This window comes from Cherax quadricarinatus, chromosome 47 (genome assembly GCF_038502225.1).
Source record: "Cherax quadricarinatus isolate ZL_2023a chromosome 47, ASM3850222v1, whole genome shotgun sequence".
NCBI lineage: Eukaryota > Metazoa > Arthropoda > Malacostraca > Decapoda > Parastacidae > Cherax > Cherax quadricarinatus.
Genome location: NC_091338.1, coordinates 1,272,794 through 1,285,351, shown reverse-complemented (window position 1 = coordinate 1,285,351; position 12,558 = coordinate 1,272,794). Strand labels below are relative to the sequence as shown.

The 12,558-nt window shown below is 43.4% G+C and overlaps 2 protein-coding genes across 7 annotated transcripts in view; one reads left to right on the top strand and one right to left on the bottom strand.

Moving 5' to 3' along the window:
• Positions 1 to 11,473, bottom strand: part of LOC128696546 (serine-rich adhesin for platelets) — a 104,330-nt gene extending 92,857 nt beyond the window's left edge. For 2 of the 4 annotated variants that reach the window (XM_053787850.2, XM_053787852.2), the window contains exon 1: positions 11,319 to 11,473. The gene's annotated coding sequence lies outside the window, so the exon portion shown is untranslated. The remainder of the gene's footprint in view (positions 1 to 11,318) is intronic. The other 2 variants (XM_053787853.2, XM_053787851.2) reach the window with 2 other exon arrangements.
• The window catches only part of MCU (mitochondrial calcium uniporter), a 498,142-nt gene that overhangs the window by 408,087 nt on the left and 77,497 nt on the right, over positions 1 to 12,558 (top strand). The gene's annotated exons all lie outside the window — the stretch shown is intronic.

The window sequence follows — 12,558 nt, the reverse complement described above, 5'->3', positions numbered from 1 at the left end:
TCCCCGGAGTCCACTCATCATTCCCCTTCCCCCATTGATAAAGCTCATGGAGCAGGAAGTGACACCTAGTAGCGACCTGTGAAGAGGCGGGGCCAGGAGCTGTGAATCAACCCCTGGAACCACAAATAGGCGAGTATACACACACGTACGTACGTACGTAAAATTAGCACAGTGAAAATAGGAAATAAAACCTGAGCACTTTCATGTCCTCACACATTCAGAGGAATACGAAGAAGAGGCAGAAGCACATTTTACATGTTAAACACTGAGGTGACACCTCACTCGGAGGTGACAACACCTCACTCGGAGGTGACAACACCTCACTCGGAGGTGACAACACCTCACTCGGAGGTGACAACACCTCACTCGGAGGTGACAACACCTCACACTAACCTCTCCCGCACATACGTTTGTTCAATATAAAGCTGAATTGTTCATATGACAAAGAACATATTTTTACCTTTAAAATTATGAACAGTTGTCAAGTATATAGATACCAGAACTCAAATTTGAAATATGTTGTGCATCATGCTTAATTAGAGAGAACATTTTAACTCCAGTACAGAGAAGAATGGTTGAAGATCAGGAAGAGTTTAAAGTAATCAGTCCCTTAGTTTGGAGTCGATAACATCGACTCTGTATTTGACTGAAGAAGCCTACTGCGTAGGCGAAAAATTTAAGCCAACAATGAAGATATCCAACTGTTGTAAATGTTTCTCACTCTAACAAAACTGTGCAGGCGCTACATGTTATATGATGCACTGTAGCAACACAAGATAGATATATTTCCGAGTAGACTCAACGCTCTAGTGTATTTGTAAGTATCACCTTCATGATGTTTGGTGCACCACCTGAGCCTCAACCTTGTAACATCCACGCTGCTGATATCTTTCTTAAAAAAAATATCATGTCGCTTACGCAGTAGTGCGGGAAGTTCAATTGTGGATACAGGAGCGTTTAGCTCCATGGGAAGTTCTGCCTAGAACGAAACATTGTTCTAATTAAAGATTGCTGTGCACCGTTGCACTTTGCTGTTAACACCAGCGACCTGCTTGATCGGACTATCACCCAAGAAACCTGGTCACTGACCGGGCACCAGAGGCAGTAGCCCCTGGAATCGACTAAAAGTAGACGAGTTAGAGGCATGTGCAACACTGGTACCTCTGAAGATTCCCAGTGTTGCCCATATCTCGTCGGTATTGTATGGCATTTATAATAAGACTACAGGTAGGTAGACACCATCCAGCACAGAGGTGTGGCTAGTTATGTCTGCCAGTTGCACAACGGTTGGTCCCACAGTAAGGATATATACCTCGAAAGGTGAGTGTTTGTATACACTAAGAGTTGCCTTTAATCCCTGTTTTAGGTATTAAACTATCTTTGGTAGTGTATGGGTGGCCTGCAGCCTCGATGGGACTTGATAGATTTTAAAACCAATAAACCAACGAACCAGTTGATCTCGTTAGTCGTTCGTTGGCTCTGGTAAACCCAATAATCGAAAGTGGTTCACCTTGTATTCTGCTCGAGTTCGTTTTTAATCGGTACAGGTCCATCTTTGAATCGGTTCCGGTTTAGCTCTTGGTTCTTCGTCCGGGCCCAGGGTTAACACCCTTTTAAAAGTTGTGACCTCGATTTTAAATAATCGTCACTTTTTATATTAGTATGTGGGGCAGAGAGCCGTGGGCAGCCATAACCTGGATGATCAGGTCACCAGAGAAGTGTAGCCTCACGTCACACTACGGCCGTAGAAAAACTAGTGAAACCAGGTACGGTTTCCGGTAGATTTGTTGTTTAAATTGCACCCAGTGATTACATGCTTGTCAGTAACAGGTGAAATTTGGCGTGAAAGATCTTAGGAGAAACATTCAAGTCACTGAGTTACGTTGATTAGAAATCTTAACATCTTAAGTGTGAGTACACTCAGACCACGCCTCCAGCCTTTAGCCTCCACCTACCCCTTTTCCCTACTTTTTGCCTTTTCCCCTTTGCCGCCTCTTTCCCTTCATCCCAATTCGTTTGCTTTCTTGCATTTACTACCCGCTTTCTTTCTCTGTATTCTGGCTCCTTCCCCTTAATTCCTTTCCATTCTCTCACCTTTTCTCGTCTCCCTTTTCATTCTCTCGTGTCTCCCCCCCCTCCCATCATTTTCCATTATTCCACGTCCTCTTCACTCCTGTTCAATTATCTCACTTCCGCCTCCTACCTCTAGTCTTTCCCTTTCTCCTACCTCCTCTTCACTCACCTCCTCGCTCTTTTCTTCTCTCTTGGTACCCGCTCGCCTCCATCCCATCCCTCCTACCCTGCTGACACCCTCCATAGCCCTCTGGTGGTCATGTTCATCACTAACTCCATCACCCACAAGAGTGACTGCCGCAGTAAACAACCTTAACTCTATTGCTTTCCAATATCATCGCTAACTTTCCAATTCCATAATCTAACACACTCACTTCTCACACACCCTTTGGCAATGATTTTCAAGTATTTTTCAGTTTGTGACAGTTATCAGATATTCTGCAATTTGAGTTGCAACGACATCTATGGGGGTGTGTCGACCATCATTGTCACCATATAAGACACGTATGTGGGCATTATGACATTTGCTGGGGAAACGTTTCGCTTACAAAAGGCTTTTCAGTCCAGGACAGAGCGAAACGTATCGGTAATAAATGTCTTAATACCCTCTCACGTGCCAATAAAGGATCGTAATATACTCCTCTTTTGTGAATTGTTTCCACAGTGCATCGGAGTGGTGGGTTGATGGGGGTGGTGGGTTGATGGGGGTGGTGGGTTGATGGGGGTGGGGTGATGGTGGTGGGTGGAAAGTTGAGGGTTGAGGGTAGAAATTGAGTTGTGGAGTGACAGAAGCTGGGGTGTTGCTGACCTGAAATATGGGGCACAAGCTGCCCCAGTGCCTGGAGGCAAATAATGGCTAGCACGAGCAGCAATGATCTGCACAAGATATGTTAAAACTAACTTTCTCTGTCTTTCTCTGTCTCTCTTTGTCTGTCTGTCTGTCTGTCTGTCTGTCTGTCTCTCTCTCTCTCTCTCTCTCTCTCTCTCTCTCTCTCTCTCTCTCTCTCTCTCTCTCTCTCTCTCTTTCTTTCTGCATGTGTGTATTTGTTGAAGATCCCAGAAGGGGGTCGAAATATACAGATCAACTAATCTCCTGAGTTCGTCTCCGTGTGGGTTATAATTGAGCATATATATGCACGTATGTACGTGTAGAACTTAATCATAACTTAAAGCTCTACATAGGACGAAACGTTGCACATGATCTGGTATAAAATACCGACATATGTGAAAGACACGTGCCGTGTCCGGATATTTCACGAAGGAAACGTTTCGACACGAATGGCTTTTTTGAGCCCACGAAACCATTCGTGGCAAAATACTACCGAAAAAAAAGTATCAACATTTCACCCATATCTTATTTTACAGGGAGAAACGTTGTAGTAATAAAACCTTGTTTTGCAACCTGACATTCTCCACACTTGCAGGCAGAGACAATTACTTAAGATGCTGGAGGCTGGGAAGGACCAAGTCAAAGGTAATTAGTGACTCCATGAGCACAGTGGCGTTTTGAGCACAGTGGCGTCTTGAACACAGTGGCGTTATTAGGACAAATAGTGGTGCATGAGTACATAGAATTCATGGTCTTCAGAGGTCCAGTGGCAGCCTTGTATATACTTCACGCAGCCTTAAAGAAAGTTATAATACCGTGGCCGTAACTATTCACAAATAAACCCCCACTTGATAAATTAGACACATGTGCAACTCTTTGGTATCTTTGAGGAAACGTTTCGCCACACAGTGGCTTCATCAATCCATACATAGGAGAAACTTGAAGAACAGGAGGAGAATGAGGTAATTAGTCCCTCAACCTTGAGGGGCTGATTACCTCATTCTCCCCACTTGGGTAGCTTTAGACGACGTTTCGGTCTATCCTGGATCCTTGGTAATGGTCTGTGATGGACCGAAACATCGTTTAAAGTTCCCCTCCACAAGTGTGGGTTATATAAAAGACTAACATGGTTGATAGTAAGGGACGCAAGCAAGGTCACCTGTATTCAGTTTCAGGGGGTCAACGCCCCCGCGGCTCGATCCCAGACCAGGTTACTGACCTGATGCTAATAATATAAGATTTATGAGTAATATAGCATGGATTGATGTGTTTCTGAGTGCCCAGGTGCCATCATCTGACAAGTTGGAAGGCCATCAGAAGAAATTCTTAGTTTTAACAATCAGACATAATTTGAGAATGTCGAACCTGATTGCTTCACGTTGCTCAAGCGCTGAATAATATAATTTCCTAGATAAATTTCAGATTTACGTATCCAAAACTGGCTTGAAATCAATTATTATTGCCATTTTATTATGGAGAAAGCGCCAAATTCGTAAGGTCCATACAGCATCTGGGAAATGGGAGGAATTAAGTTTGATTCAGGTAAGGGCGGACAGCTTCCGTTCCTTGGATCAAGAGCGCTTTAGCGGCATGAAAGCGTCGCTCTTCAGTGTGTGTGTGTGTGTGTGTGTGTGTGTGTGTGTGTGTGTGTGTGTGTGTGTGTGTGTGTGTGTGCGCGCGCGCGCGCGCGCTGCAGTCCCGTCTCCCTGCTGCTCTCTCGTGTGTCCCTGCTGCCCTCTCGTGTGTCCCTGCTGCCCTCTCGGGTCCCTGCTGCCCTCTCGTGTGTCCCTGCTGCCCTCTCGGGTCCCTGCTGCCCTCTCGTGTGTCCCTGCTGCCCTCTCGGGTCCCTGCTGCCCTCTCGTGTGTCCCTGCTGCCCTCTCGGGTCCCTGCTGCCCTCTCGTGTGTCCCTGCTGCCCTCTCGTGTGTCCCTGCTGCCCTCTCGTGTGTCCCTGCTGCCCTCTCGGGTCCCTGCTGCCCTCTCGTGTGTCCCTGCTGCCCTCTCGGGTCCCTGCTGCCCTCCCATGTGTCCCTGCTGCCCTCCCATGTGTCCCTGCTGCCATCTGTATGTTATTACGGCCCTTCCTCCCGTGTACTGTTGTTACCTCCACTCCGTGTGCTACTGCTGCCCTGGATGACCAGCTGAACGACAGATATCAAGTTTTTGTTACTAAACATGACATAATATGCAGCACCTCCAGGCACCGTGCATTGTCATTCCTCTTAAGAACTCTTTTTAAGAGATAATTACATAACAGTGCCAAGCTTAAGAACTGGTGTCACAGCTTTGTCACACGCACGACATATCTAGGTCAAAGCAGCAGTGACGAGTGCCATTCTAATACTGTAGAAAAATATTCTGAAAATATAGAAAGTAACTCGTGTATCTCAGCATGGTAATTTTTGTAATGCTGTACTATACTAGTATAGTACTTTTGTAGTACTGTACTACTATTTTATTTATTAGGGATAATCCATTTCTTGTAGCTTCTCCCTACGAGCCCCGTGAGAGCGGGGACTGTGGCTAGGCCTGGGGACACTTGGTCCCAAAGGTGAGGGGGTACTTGTACCTCCTCCCATGGGAGACTTAGGTCTGGAGATACTCCCCAGATAGGGAGCCAAGGCCGGGTCACCACTACTTAGAAAAGACCCGGGCCGGGAGAGTACCGCCGAATAAGAAAAAAAAATTCTCTGTACCAGAAAAGTAATTGTATTTCTTATATAATTACCAATGTTGACTTGTCATTGGTCCAAGTCGGAGCGAAACGTCGTCGTAGTTTTATTCTGGTATGTGCGGGTTGTGTATACACTTGTGTATCCCTAACATGGCTCTTGTGCCTTCACTGACACTTTCTGTACTGGTATACAGTACTGTTTCATACCTGTGTAGAGCTGCTGCTGATCACTATTACAGTGCTCTGTGTTCACTGAACACTCTTCTTCAGCTTGTTAATCGATCTTATAAACTGCTGCTTATTCTAGGCAAAATTTACTGTTAATGACCGAGGCATTGTCTCGCTGGTTCTACTGTTGTACTCACTGGCTCTACTGTTGTACTCTCACTGGCTCTACTGTTGTACTCTCACTGGCTCTACTGTTGTAATCTCACTGGCTCTACTGTTGTACTCTCACTGGCTCTACTGTTGTACTCTCACTGGCTCTACTGTTGTACTCTCACTGGCTCTACTGTTGTACTCTCACTGGCTCTACTGTTGTACTCTCACTGGCTCTACTGTTGTACTCTCACTGGCTCTACTGTTGTACTCTCACTGGCTCTACTGTTGTACTCTCACTGGCTCTACTGTTGTACTCTCACTGGCTCTACTGTTGTACTCTCACTGGCTCTACTGTTGTACTCTCACTGGCTCTACTATTGTACTCTCACTAGCTCTACTGTTGTACTCTCACTGGCTCTACTGTTGTACTCTCACTGGCTCTACTGTTGTACTCTCACTGGCTCTACTGTTGTACTCTCACTGGCTCTACTATTGTACTCTCACTAGCTCTACTGTTGTACTCTCACTGGCTCTACTGTTGTACTCTCACTGGCTCTACTGTTGTACTCTCACTGGCTCTACTGTTGTACTCTCACTGGCTCTACTGTTGTACTCTCACTGGCTCTACTGTTGTACTCTCACTGGCTCTACTATTGTACTCTCACTAGCTCTACTGTTGTACTCTCACTGGCTCTACTGTTGTACTCTCACTGGCTCTACTGTTGTACTCTCACTGGCTCTACTGCTGCACACTCACTGTTTTACCTCACTTTTATTATCTATGTACTCTGCCTCTCCCTGTAGTATTGTTATATGAAACTTCCTCTAAGGTGAGTGTCCACAATTAGTATCAGATTCAGATGTGATACTTACGTATAGATGTGTGTATCATGTACTGAAAAAAATATAGGGAGGTAACAACACCTCTGGAACTGGACTGGGGACCCTCATCTTCGGAGAAAAGAATAAACTTACTTCAGGGAAAACTCGAGATTCTCCCCGGAGCTGTTTGAATATGTTCTTCTATCACTCCCTATATTTTATTTTCTATGTAAACTTTATTTAAAGACAAAATACAATAGGAAGTAGAACATACATGACATGTCAGCCTACATCTCAAATACTAAATCCAGCCTCCCAGCAGTTGGCCGCGTGACCAGAATGCTGCAGGCATTTTCCCTCTGGATCGCGACACTGAGTCTCTGAAAGAGGAAGCTGGATGCTCTGTGATCCTTGGTTTGTGCGATGAGTTTTTCTCCCAGCTCTTTGAGGAACTTTAGAGCACACTTACCCCATGCTCCAAGGGTCTCCGACCCTACTGGGATGAATTTATAGCAACTGGGCAGGCCGTCATATTTGCGGATCTTCTGGGTCTCCCTGTAACTGGCGGCCTCACCCCCCTTCAACTTCAGAGTATGGCAAGCAGGTGTCCGCCAACGTGGCAGCACAGGTGTAGTCCCAGGCAATCTACTTATTATTCTTCCAGGGTAGCATAGTGGCTCCATCTGGACGCTTTTGACTTCCGTCGGATCACCTCCATACTTTTGGTTCCGCTGAGCTGGACACCGGGCTGTGGCCAGACTTCTCTTTATCATGTACTGTGTATCGTGTATTCTACTCGTATGAAACAAATTTACCCCAAGTTAAATGTATTTAACACAGACTAGAATCGGAAATAAAGTTGCAATTATTTATTTTTAATTTAGCTTGTATTAATGTTTGAGTAGTTATTGTTTTGCTTGTATATTATTATTATTAATTATTATTATTATTATAGTGGTGGGCAGTGGTGAAGGTTAACACTTGCGTCAGTGGACTTGGTCAGACCTACACCATCAAGGTGATCCACTTCATTCTGCCCCAGCCTTGATAATTTTTTTTTCTACTTCCCGTGAAACAGTTAGCGGACCTCCTGTGCTTAATATAGGACTGTCTCATTGCTTGGTAATATTTAAGCCTGTAATCAGTTGGTTCAGACTGGTCTTGTAATTGATGTTAATTATCGTCATTGGAGTCAGATTGCTCTCAGATGCACCAGGCGTGATGCTCATTTGTTTTACACCTCTGCTGCCTTGTATCGTCAAACAAAGGTTATGGTTCGTAACCTAACTAAGCCAAGGTTACATTTGCTACAATGCACATTAAGGTTGTAGTAAGTTGATGTATGTGCGCGCTATCACTCGTGAGCATGCCCATGTATGAGCATGCCCATGTATGAGCATGTGCTTGTGTGGGGAAGGAGCGTGAGTATGTTTGTGTTTATATTTTGTAGTTGTGCATACATAGTTATTTGTATAGCTCGAGTCTGCTTCTCGCCTTCTGAACCAACGTTATTGCTTCCTGCCATATTGAACACTATCATGCCTAATCTTTAAATTGTGTATGGAGGTTGCCATTATTGTAAGGATTTCTTAACGCCCCTGAGGCTTCTCTGTTTATAGTTCCTGTCTCTCACTAACATCTTGTTAAAGCCAATAAGTATCTTGTAAGTAGTAATCATGTATTCCCTGGTTTTTCTCTCTCCTAAAATAGTCAGGTTCACCTCTAGTTTCTCCTCATACCTCCTTCCCCTAGGCCTAGGGCCTAGAGTATGAGAATAATCTTGTTGCACACCACTGTACATTGTTGGCCAGGCAGTGGCTGAATGCTGGCGTTAAGTACTCAATAATAGGCTGGACTTAAGTCGTGTGCTGTCCTAAATTACTTTTAAGATTCGTAAAAGCAGTTTTCATATTTAGTAACCTTAACATGATGTCGGAGTTATGAAGTTCACTTGCACCTCTGGTGATATGTTCGTTGTAAGGTTCACCCGGATCTCTCTCGCATGTTAGTTGCATTTTCTCACACCTCGACCTGTGCTCAACTTCTACTCTTCTCTCGCCCTCTACAATTTGCATGACCTTCCACCTCTTTAGATTGAACTGACCGCTGTGTAAGTGATTTTGTATACACGGTATATGTATTTTTGTGATTTATTGGTGACTATGAACATAGAGACTCACTGATGACAGTTCCACCTCTGTTATTACTTTGATGATACCTGTTATTACTTTGATGATACCTGTTATTACTTTGATGATACCTGTTATTACTTTGATGATACCTGTTATTACTTTGATGATACCTGTTATTACTTTGATGATACCTGTTATTACTTTGATGATACCTGTTATTACTTTGATGATACCGGTTATTACTTTGATGATACCTGTTATTACTTTGATGATACCTGTTATTACTTTGATGATACCTGTTATTACTTTGATGATACCGGTTATTACTTTGATGACACCTGTTATTACTTTGATGATACCTGTTATTACTTTGATGATACCTGTTATTACTTTGATGATACCTGTTATTACTTTGATGATACCGGTTATTACTTTGATGATACCGGTTATTACTTTGATGATACCTGTTATTACTTTGATGATACCTGTTATTACTTTGATGATACCTGTTATTACTTTGATGATACCTGTTATTACTTTGATGATACCGGTTATTACTTTGATGATACCGGTTATTACTTTGATGATACCTGTTATTACTTTGATGATACCGGTTATTACTTTGATGATACCGGTTACTACTTGAACGATACGTGTTAACCTGGTACTCTGGACATATCGGATATATCTTCGACTGTTTAATCACTATCTCTTATCACTCCTAAATTGCTCCTCAAATAAATATAACTTTGAACTGATGTAATAAACAATTACTCTACACTTCTGATATGGCAGAGATAAGAAGACAGTAGGAAGTCAAAAATTATTGTAAAATTGTGATCAAAGATTGTGTGTGTGTGTGTGTGTGTGTGTGTGTGTGTGTGTGTGTGTGTGTGTGTGTGTTAAAACTATTAAAACTTAAACCAACAGGACAGATGTATTACACTCTGGACATAAGCTCGATTCTTGGGTGGCTATAAATATGTGAACTCACAAGAATTTAATTATAAATAGATAAATTTACAAGAACTTGGCTATAAAAAAGATAAATTCTTAAGAACAAGTTTTTGTTTGGGTTTGACGTGAGTAAACACCAAGCTGTGCTGGAGACAGTTTTCCGGTACAAAAATGGTGTATGACAGGTGATCCAATTAATATAGAATAAGGTGCATGACAGGTGATGCAGTTAATACAGATTAAGGATTTACTGTACGTACAGGAGGGAAGGGGAGAGAAGGCTTAGATTATTATTATTATTCATGGGGGAAGATATGAACTTGTGAAGGTCATACATGGCCTGAGGCATGGGAGGTAATAAGGTTTAATCTTAGGAAGGAGAGGTTAACTCCAGGTGTCTTGCATCAAGAGTCCTTCACCGGCATAAGGCATCCTCCATGACTTCAGGAGAGCGTTCCTGAACCACTGTAAACGTTTAGGATCACTGTAGTTTAACCACAAGGAAAACTAGCCGGTAAATAAAAAAAATGGCCCAATACCTTGACTGGAACGATACACAGATAACCCGCACATAGAAGAGAGGAGCTTACGACGACGTTTCGGTCCGACTTGGACCATTTACAAAGTCACACTAACGAAGAGGAGAGCAGTAATTCAGTTATTTGGTGTGGGATTATTTTTAATTTGACAACACAAGCAGCAAAGGAGCCTTAACCTTGCTTAATTTTACGTAATATAAAATATCGTAATTTAGTGGCGTTTTTGGCTCACATCCGAAGTATCCGGTTTTGATACAGGGGCGGGTGGTTATGTAACAATACGTTTTATTGCACCTGGTGCCCCTGTTCACCTAGCAGTAAGTAGGCGCCTGGGTGCTAGCTTTTGTGAGTCTCATTTTTTAGGGAAAAGGGGCGAAAGGTATCCATTAGGAATAAGCCACATTGATTGGCTTTCTCGGGTTAAACTGCGTTACTAACCCTCCAGGTTAATAATCACAGGAAAGTCACCTTGTTTAGGTTTGAAGTGAGGGTCAGGATGAGACTTTACACCTGGTGTGGCTGTACCTGTCACACCTTACACCTGGTGTGGCTACACCTGTCACACCCTACACCTGGTGTGGCTACACCTGTCACACCCTACACCTGGTGTGGCTACACCTGTCACACCCTACACCTGGTGTGGCTACACCTGTCACTTTCTTCACAGCTACGCTTCTTGTCCTTGTCCTTCTGGTCTTCTAGTTTTAAAATGATTTTCCGAGGGTCGAGTCACAGTACCCTGGCTGGAACGGTCCACAAATACGTAACTCCAAAATTCGAAAGAAATTTTAATTAACGTTTCGGCCCTGGACGAGCCGAAACGTCTGAAGTTTGCCGAGTGGTGAGGTTCTCCCTGAACTTTGTATATTAAAGTTTCCCTAGGTCAGCCAGCCTTCAGAAAACGTGTTTTAATTCTAAACTACAGAAATTTAAATTCCCGAAAATACTTTTATCAATTCGCGTTATTCTTACCTTGTAAATATTTTCTAGAGTTCCAGCATTAAATTGTTATATCACCACACAGGTGTCTCTGCTATTAGAGTTCACTAGTCTTGTGTAGTAGCGTAGCAAGCAACAACAACACACCCTGATGAGAGTCAATAGGCCACTGAGTCAGTGGGGAACCCAACGTCACTTTTGCCTCTAGCTTCTGAATGTTGCGCATGCGCTGCTGCAACACTGGGGGAATGGTGCCACGGTGGTGGTGTCGCTGTAGTGCCACTGTGGTGGTTTCGCTGTAGTGCCACGGTGATGGTGTCGCTGAAATTAAACCTCTGAAACTGTCCTAGTGACGTTTCCCACCTCACCCTAACAGAGTGCACTTCCTCGTATGTGAAACCCATCCTGTGTGATGGAACATTACAGGTAAACATGGCTAGCTTTTGTTCCCACGACGTTGCCATCACACACAGTTGGGTAAGTCAAGAATGACTCTTGGTTCAGGGATTACAAGTCTAGAGAACATCTCTTGGCTCATAGTTGCGAGTCAGCAGAGATGAGCATCTACTGGACCAGTGAACATCGACCAAAACTATGAAAATCAGCGTCACCGAGAGTGTAAGAGAAATACATTACTGATGGAATATAATACTGATGTTGATGAATAAGACACAAAGACAACACTTGGGTATAGACACAAAGACAACACTTGGGTATAGACACAAAGACAACACTTGGGTATCTTCGTTGCCAAAGAGAAACGAGTGTATTGCACGTGTCTCTTATCCAGCAGCAGAGTTTCCCATGTTTTTATTTAGTATATTTTTTCATCTCTTGTGTTTTGAAACGAAAGTTAGTGTTTTATAACAACTTTTCGCTTAAATTGATAAAGCTATTTTTGAGCGAGACGTTGTTTTTAATAGACACTGTTCCACGCGTCTTTGTAAACTCTGGATCGCCGCTCTTGAGAGCTCTTAACAAAATCCTTTTGAAACACGTGTGCAATACCTGTTGCACAATAAGACACGTGTTGCACATGTTTTATCAACTTGCCAGTATTATCCTTTTGGTCTACTCATTCTAGTGGTAGAGAGAAGTTGTCTACCGCGTCAGTGTTGCTGAATAAAGGATGCGCAACACTTGGGTATTTTTTTTTATTACCGAGACGTTTTGCCAAGACAGCGCTGCTTCAACTGAATACGAAAAGTCTCGCTACATTGCACTGAAGACACTTGTCCAGGCGAAACGTTTCGGCAATAAAGATACTCAAGTG